Source organism: Vombatus ursinus, unplaced genomic scaffold, assembly GCF_900497805.2.
Source record: "Vombatus ursinus unplaced genomic scaffold, bare-nosed wombat genome assembly UNPS02010639.1, whole genome shotgun sequence".
Lineage (NCBI taxonomy): Eukaryota > Metazoa > Chordata > Mammalia > Diprotodontia > Vombatidae > Vombatus > Vombatus ursinus.
In genome coordinates this window covers 4,441,553-4,450,425 of record NW_020950417.1, presented here as the reverse complement: position 1 = coordinate 4,450,425, position 8,873 = coordinate 4,441,553, and positions in this window count along the sequence as shown.

Below are 8,873 nucleotides of genomic sequence, written 5' to 3'. Positions count from 1 at the left end.
TTTCTGACTGTCAATAATCTCATTTAGTTATGGTACCAAAAGAAAATTCCCTGGGTCAAATGGTATGAACAATTTCTGCATATATATTCTAAAAATTTAAGTTGGTTGATCAATTTTCTATGCGTTCAATAGGACTTGTAGCTCTCCTTACCTTTTGAAGTTTGCAAGGTCATATCAGTTCCAACTCTGGATATTCCAGTGCCTAATAACAGGGAATAACAACCATAATAAACAGGAACCTATATTCACAGCCTACATGGCCAAGTGAGAGATATGGCAAATTACCCTTTGCCTGTGATTCATTCTGCCCTTCTGGATAGGAAATGGGAAAACACAAGTGTAGCTGTGATTTCTAAGGATATCTACTGTTTAATCTTGGCATGTCTCTCTCTGCTCCAGACAAGCTGTATTATCTCCTATATGAATAGTTTCCTCAATAACATGGTGATTATGTGCAGATGGAGAGGCGGAGGAACACTTCCACAGCAATTCCCTCAGAACTTGGTGTCCTTCACCAGTGCTGGTCCTCTGTTTGACAACTCACTGCTAGACTAATTAATTGTATACAGTCCCAGAAGACTTCATCTTCTCAACCAATCATTGCTTTTTACTTTCTGGTATCACCTGCCTTTTGGCAAAAGTTCCACAACCCGTTGATATTGATTGAAAACTTTTACTCCTATCATAATGAGATTATAGGAAAATTTTGTAGTACCTAGGTTACTTGGTTTATTAAATAATCTAATGCTTGAAAGGTGGTGGTATAACCTGGGGGCAATCAACTAGGATTTTTCTCTTCTCTATCACAAACTCAGTGATGGAATGTTCACTTCCAATACCAGTTCCTACCATTTTTATGTCAGCAACTAGTTTCTCAATATTGGGCTAGAATTAGGTTCAGAATAGAAGATTTTACTGACCCTCCCTTAAATTTTTGAAGGTGGGAATTATTAAGGCCAACTAAAAATATTAATTACTCTTTTTTATATAAAAAGACTAGAAGATCTTCAGATAATTGGAGGCCTTCATTGCTATTCTAGGATTCCTCCATGATAAAACTGTGTTGTTTCCTTAAATCTTCCTCTACTTTTTCCCCCCAGACAGTCTCCACTTGATGACAATATAACTTTTGTTTCTGCCTTCTTTGCTTTTTGCCCAAATGCTCCCTATTATGCTTCCCCGCTCTGGTCTGTGGTGTTCCTTATAGGAATATATCTTTTTGTTATGTAGTATCCTTCTGCCTCCTAACCTCCCCCCTTTTAAAAATTCAGTTCTTTTTGAATAACATAAATCCTTTCAGAGCCATATTCCAGTTATGGATCAGTTGTCTAACCCATCCTACTAAATTAGGTAAAGTTTCCTTCCTTGTTTTAGGATCTTTATTTGTTTTGCTGGTTACCCATGCTTGGTACATTTAGGTATAGATACCTGAGGCTATAGGTATTCTTAGTGCCTCCATTCTTGAGTTTTGTCTCCTATAAGTTACTGGTTATCTCAATGGATAGTCTTCTTCCTTATGTTCTTTGATGTTGCTTGCTGCGGCTGTTCTCTAAGCAAATTATAATCTGTCTGTCTATCTATCTATCTATTTATCTACCTATCTATCTATTTATCTATTTATCTATCTATATCAGGTAGGTGATGTATTAGAGAGCCAGGCCTGTAGTCAGGAAGATTCATCTTCCTAAATTCAAATACAGCCTCATACACTTACTAGCTGTGTGACCCTGGGTAAGTCACTTAACCCTGTTGGTGTCAGTTTCCTCATCTGTAAAATGATCTAGAGAAGGAAAGGACAAACCACTCCAGTATCTTTGCCAAGAAAACTCCAAATGAGATCATGAAAAGTCACACATGACTGACTGAACAACAATGTATATCTAGATAGAGAGATAGATGTATGTGTGTATATATGTATGTATATGTATACATACATAAATATGCATATATTTTTCTATATTCATTTCTTATTCTATAGGTCAGAAATCCAAATCTTTTTTCTCTGAGACCATCTTCTTATCTTTCTTTTTACTTTTTAAATATTCTTTTTCCAAAGTCACTGTCTATTACCCAGGACCTGGGTGGGTTTTTAATGTAATGGTGAGAGTTTTAGATGTTACTGGATCCTTAGGCTTTTTCTAAAAAGGTAGCATCCAAATCTCTGCAGCTGGAATCCCAAGGAACTTTCACGGGGACAAGTCAAATACAGCCACAGTTCCTTTGAAAAACTTCCATCTTATCTCTGGCTGTGAAGTCAGAGTATAGGCTTGTCCTGCTTAAAGTGGAATCCAATATGGTGCATTGGAAAGATGGCTAGATCTGGAGTCAGAAGACCTGTATTCAGGATCTTGGTTCTGCCAAGTGGGGCCATTCATTTTACCTCTATGGATCCCATTTTCCACTCTGTAAAATGGAGGGTTGAACAGAGCAGAAGGTTTGTTTTTTGTTTTTTGTTGGTTTTTGTTGTTGTTTGTTTGTTTTTTAGGCAATTGGGGTTAAGTGACTTGCCCAGAGTCACACAGCTATCAAGTGTCAAGTGTCAGAGGCCAGATTTGCACTAAAGTGCTCCTGATTCCAAGGCCTGAGCTCTCTCCAGTGCACCACCTCGCTGCCCCAGAGCAGAAGTTCTTAACCTATTGTGTGTCTCTGGCAGTCTTATAAAGCCTGTGAACTCCTCTTCATTCATATACATTGAATTCATCAAATTCATGTTCATCAAAATTTGAGTGAAGGGTGATATTAGATACAAATCTTCCTCATCTTCTAAACTTTTCTTTTGAAGAGTTATTTTCTCTTTATGATTTAATCTCACATAGCTATATGACATTTTATAACTCTAGTGTTTTAAATGCAAAAACAAAAATTTTTAAGATTATAAAAGAAACCATTTATATTGAAGTAGAATTATCAAAATGCTTTGTAAAATAAGTTCATTTATCCACAATTGATAAATGGTCAAAGGATATGAACAGGCAGTTCTCAGATGAAGAAATTAAAGCCATCTATAGTCATATGAAAAAATGCTCTAAATCACTATTGATTAGAGAAATGCAAATCAAAACCTGAGGTACCACATCACACCTATCAGATTGGCCAACATGACAAAACAGGAAAATGATAAATGTTGGAGATGATATGGGAAAATGCACTAATGCACTGTTGGTAGAGTTGTGAAATGATCCAACCAATTTGGAGAGCAATTTGGAACTATGTCCAAAAGGCTATAAAAATGTGCATACCCTTTGACCCAGCAATAGCACTTCTAGGGCTATATCCAAAGGAGATCATACAAATGGGAAAAGGACCCACATGTGCAAAAATATTTATAGCAGGTTTTTTTTTTTGTGGTGGCCAAGAATTGGAAATTGAGAGGATGCTCATCAATTGGGGAATGGCTGAACAAGTTGTGGTATATGAATGTAATGGGATACTATTGTGCTATAAGAAATGATAAACAGGCTGACTTCAGAAAAACCTGGAAAGACTTGTATGGTCTGATGCTGAATGAAGTGAGAATAACCAAGAGAACGTTGTACACAGTAACAACCATGTTGTGTGATGACTAATATTGATAGACTTAGTCCTTCTCAGCAATACAAGGATCTAAAACATCTCTAAAGATCTCATGATGGAAAATGCTATCCACATCCAAAGAAAGAACTATGGAGTTTGAATGCAGATCAAAGCATACTATTTGCTATTTTTTCTTCTGTTGTGTTTTGTTTCCTCTTTCTGGTGGTTCCTCCTATTGGTTCTAATTCTTACTTGCAACATCACTGATGTGAAAATATGTTTAATAGAAATGTATATGTATAGCCTATATCAGATTGTGTGCTGTCTTGGGGAGGGAGGTGGGGAAGGATGGGGAGAAAAATTTAAAATTCAAAAGCTTATGGAAGTGATTGTTGATAAATCAAAATAAATTAATTAAAACAATAAAAGAAAAACAATCTGAAAAAAAAACCAAACAAAACAAAAATAAGTTCACTCACCCCATATTAGGAAACCCTGAACTAAATCACCTCTAAGGTCTATCTTTTCTTGCTCCTATGATCATCTGTCCAAAGCCATTTTGCAATGATATCATTAATACGTTATAATTAACTCCTTTGTAAATTGGTAAAACTCTGCAGGATCCTTGTTTGGCTGATTACCTATTTGTAATATTATTCCTAAAGAACGTCTTCTGTTACATTATTTTGCCTGACATTGTGTTTTTATGGAAACAGTTCAAGATGTTAGGAAGGGTCTGGCTGTAGATGAAGTGTGGTGGAGGCACATAGGTCTTCAACTGACCCAGGACTGGCTCTTCAGCAGTGGGAGGTTCAAGGTATGGGTCAAATCATTGTCTCCCTTGTCATATTTTCTTCCTATCATCCCACAACCTAATTTCTTATAATGACTTAAGTATACACAGCAAATTTGGGACAAAAGGATATGTTTTCTGAAGCCAGGTCTTTTACCATCTCAGTCATTCTTTCTCTCCCTCTCCCCGTACTCATACATTTAAACTTGGATCCCAGTTCCAAGTTTTGTGCCTTAGTTCTTTGAATAGGTAGCCAAAGAACAATATCTGACATTTGACTTGGTATAAAACACATGTTTCTTCACATCAGCTTGTCCCATTGTTAAGAAACAAAGTACTGGGAGAAAGGAGATAGTAACAATTTGTTTTTGTTTTTCTCAGAGGGTTAAATAAACCTGAGAAAAGTCAGTCTCTGAATTTGATTTTTGCTATCTTTAGCTGGCATATATAGTTGTGTGGATGGAGTAAAACTGGCCAAGAATGTTCTCAGATTAGTATTTGTCTGTCTCTTGCTACCTGTGAGATATTTTAGCAAGATATTTTCATTCTCTGGGCCTCAGTTTTCTCATCTGTAAAACTAGAGGGGTTGGACCAGATGGCCTTTAAAGTCCTTTCCAGCTTTTTCTGGAATAAAAGAAAAAGGTACTGCAGAAAAGAAAAGACAAATGCAGGACTTAATCAATATATCCTTTAAGTATGTTTTAAATACCTACTATACTTCAAGTGCCTATTAGGCACTGGGTTTACAAGTACAAGGAATGAAGCAATTTTTACTTAAAAAAGAGCTTATATTAAAATGGGTGAGAAATTAATTAAAATAATTACATTAAAAAAGTTTACATTAAAATGGGTGTCATAAATATAAACAGTTTAAATATAAAGTGAGTAAGTACAAATAAACATGAAAAAGTAAAATACAAGGTAGTTGGGGGGAAGGCAATTAGCAATTAGGAAATAAAAACAGAAAAGACTTTATACAGACAGGATAACAATTTAGTTAAATCACTAATGATCACTTAGTTAAAAAAAATATTAAGTGCCTACTAATATTAGAATACTAGAAATATTATTAGAACACTAATAGGACACTATTAGAACACTAGGCATAATATTAGAAACACTAGAAATACAAACACAAAAATCAAGTAGTCCCTGGCCCCATGGAGCTTACATTCTATTCGAGGGATTACTTAGGTACTCACATAGGTAACTTCAAAGTACATGCAAAATAATACAAAATGATTTAAGAGGGAAAGAGTACTGATCTAACTGGGAAAATAAAGAAAGGTAACAGCCCAGTTTTGAAAGGTGCTATGTATTTCCTGAGGGTTATATGAGGAGAGAAAGCATTCCTGACATAGAAGAACTTAGGTATTAAGGCCTAGAAGCAGTAGATGATATGTCAGGAATAATTAAGAGACCAGTTTGCCTGAAATGGAAAGTGTAGGAAGGGGCAGTGATATGAAATTAGTACAAAACGGGGAGTAGCCTTGTGGTGGTGAGAATTAAAGGTAGAACTACAGAAACCATAAACGAAGGGGACCGATAAAGAAAGGAGCAGCTCAAAATGTCATGGGGAGCCTTAAGACATGTGGTGAGATGAGGGTCAAATATTAGAAAATCAGGAAAACTATTAATCTATATTGTCAATGAGATATATTTGATGAATGTCTAGAGAAATACACATGAAATAAGTATATAATAACAACAATTATAATCAATAGATTTTAATAATAATAGTAATAATAATGGAAGTTACATCAATAAAGAGCTGTTTTAAGGAGAAATAATACAACCAATTCTAGGTAGTACTATGGACAGAACATGGGACTTGGAATCAGAAGCACCTGAATCTGAATCCTGCCTCAGATAATTATTAGCTATGTGACCCTAGGGAAATCATTTAACCTTTCTTTGTCTCAGTCTCTTCAACCATAAAATGGGGATAATTACAGCACCTACTTGGAAGGGTTGTTATGAGGATCAAATGAGAAAATATTTATAAAGGGCTTCACAAACCTTAAAGTGCTATATGAATGATAGCTGTTGTTGTTATTATTTCCCCCCTTTCCCAGTAGCTGTGCTGAATGTGTTAAAAAAAATTATAGGGCCATTGATTTACTACTAGGAGGCACCTTAGAGGTCATGAGGTCCAATCTCCTGATCTTTCAAATGAGGAAATTTCACCCACTAGGATGAAGTGACTTATTCATGGTCATAGAGGTAGGAGTGAAGGAGCTGGGATGTTTCTGTCTAATCAAATGGTCCCCATCCATGCACAGCCTTACCTGGAAGGAAGAGATGCCTTCCTTTTGCCTTCCTTTCATGGTAGAGAGAATGAAGTCCATAATCTCTTATTGGCAACTATATGATGTAGTAGATAGAATGCTGGGTTTGGAGGCAGGAAATCCTGAGTTTAAATCTAGGCTCAGACACTTGCTATCTGTGTGACCCTGGGCAAGTCACTTAACCTCTCTTTGCCTCAGCTTCCTCAACTGTAAAATGAGGATAATAATAGCACCTGTCTCCCAGGGTTGTAGTGAAAATCAAATGACATAATAAGTGTAATAAAGTGCTTAGTACAGTGCCTGGTATATAATAAGCAGTATATAAATGTTAAAAAAACTATAAGCACTATATAAATGTTTATATATATATGTTAATCTTTATTATTGTCATTGCCACCATTATTATTATTAACTCTTTGAAATTTCAGCTCTTTAATGATTTAACTTCTATTATTATTATCATTAAGTATCCTATATTTATTTCATGTGTAATTCCCTAGATATTCATGAAATATATTTCATTTGCTATATTCGGGTGCAGCCCTTTGACTGAATCCAAACTTCACTGGATTTGTTCTATGAAGTTTGGATTCAGTCAAAGGGTTGCTTTTGAGGACCTAGAGGGCCACACGTAGACTTGAGGCTGCAGGTTCCTCACCCCTGACTCTAGCTCCTTCATGAGCTTTTCTGCTTAGTCTGGCTCAGTTGCTTGAACTTTTTACCCTCACTTTAAAATCATTTGTTTAATGTCAGGGACACTTTCTTCTTTTTGGATTGAGTTCCATAGTACTTTTGCACTTTTCTCATGTTCTTCCAGGCACAAAAGATTTAGTTTCATGCACATGATGTTGAGCTGTGGAGGGATCTCTCTTCAAAACCCATACATGACTTTCTTTACCTTACTCTCAAAATATATCTTGGCTGCACTGAGTCCCTAACTTCTGCCAAAATGGCTCCACTTAGCAGGTCCCTAAGAGTGGAAGAGATTACTAAAATCGTATTGCCAACAAATAATGAGTCTCATCAGTGTTGTTAGTTTACATTTGAGTGGGTCACATTCCTATAGTAATGTTTTTTGGAGAGATACTTATGGGACCTCTTCCAATAAAACCTATTCCCTTGTTTCCTTGCAGAATGGAGGTAAATCTCCATTCTTGGAGAAGATAGTAGCCTCCAACTTTAAGGCTTACAAAATACAACACAACCACACTCTGCTATGTAAGACAAGAATTATTATCCCCCAACCTTTTCCCTAGTCTTTTGGGGGATGGAAGGTCTAAGTCTGTTGATTCCATAGGTACAGGGAACTACAGGTGAGGAAACTTCACCATTGTAGGTTTGTCAACAAGTAAACAAACATTTATTAAGCATTTCTTATGTCCCTAAGCATTGTGTTAGGTGTTGGGGAATACAAAGAAAGGCAAAAACACAGTCTTTGCCCTCAAGGAACTTACATTCAAGTTTTAGAGAATTGTTGCTTCACTAAGGGACTAGTGGTTTTCCTACAGTTTCACAGTCATATGTTTAAGAGGCCAGAATTGAAGGTAGGACTTTATGACTGAGACCATGACACCATGCTGACACCATCTCATCCCACTGAAGGCTCAGAAAAGTTATGTGACATCCATAATAATTGTCCTAGGAGGAATTTCAATGCAGGCTTTTCCTGAAACCAAGTTTCTTCTGTCCCCAGGTCTGTGTTCCTTTCCTTATGCAATATTGACTTTCCAACTATTTCAGTGAAAGTCTGACCCAAAGTGAAAGGCTTTGGTTGGAAAGGCAAGGAAACAGAAGGGTGTCTATTACCAGAAGACTATGGCTATTCAGGAAACCTAAAGAGGCTAGACCTGTACCTGGGGAAGGGCAAGACTTCTGAGTCATGGATCTATCAAAGTCTCTGAGTATCAGGGCAGCTAATATTGTGATAAGTAATCCAGGACATAGTCATGGACAATGGCAAACACTGACTTGCATTTCCTCCTTTTGGCCTATTTTTCTTCCTGAATTCTCTCTAGACAAGTTCAATTTGTGTGGCATTTCTCTATGTCCTATACTCCCTGTGAAAATTGGAGCAGGATACCACATAATGGTTTGTTCATGAACAGAGACAAGTATCAAAAGGTTGGTTTTGAAGGATGTTGTTCCTAAGGAAAATAGGAAAAATGGGCCTGAATAGTGCAAAAACAGACTTCACATGCTGACCATCAAAATCCACACTGGGATGGTCATTTAGTTCTCACTTCTCTTGTCTCTGCTTTTTTTTATTTTTTTCTTCTGGT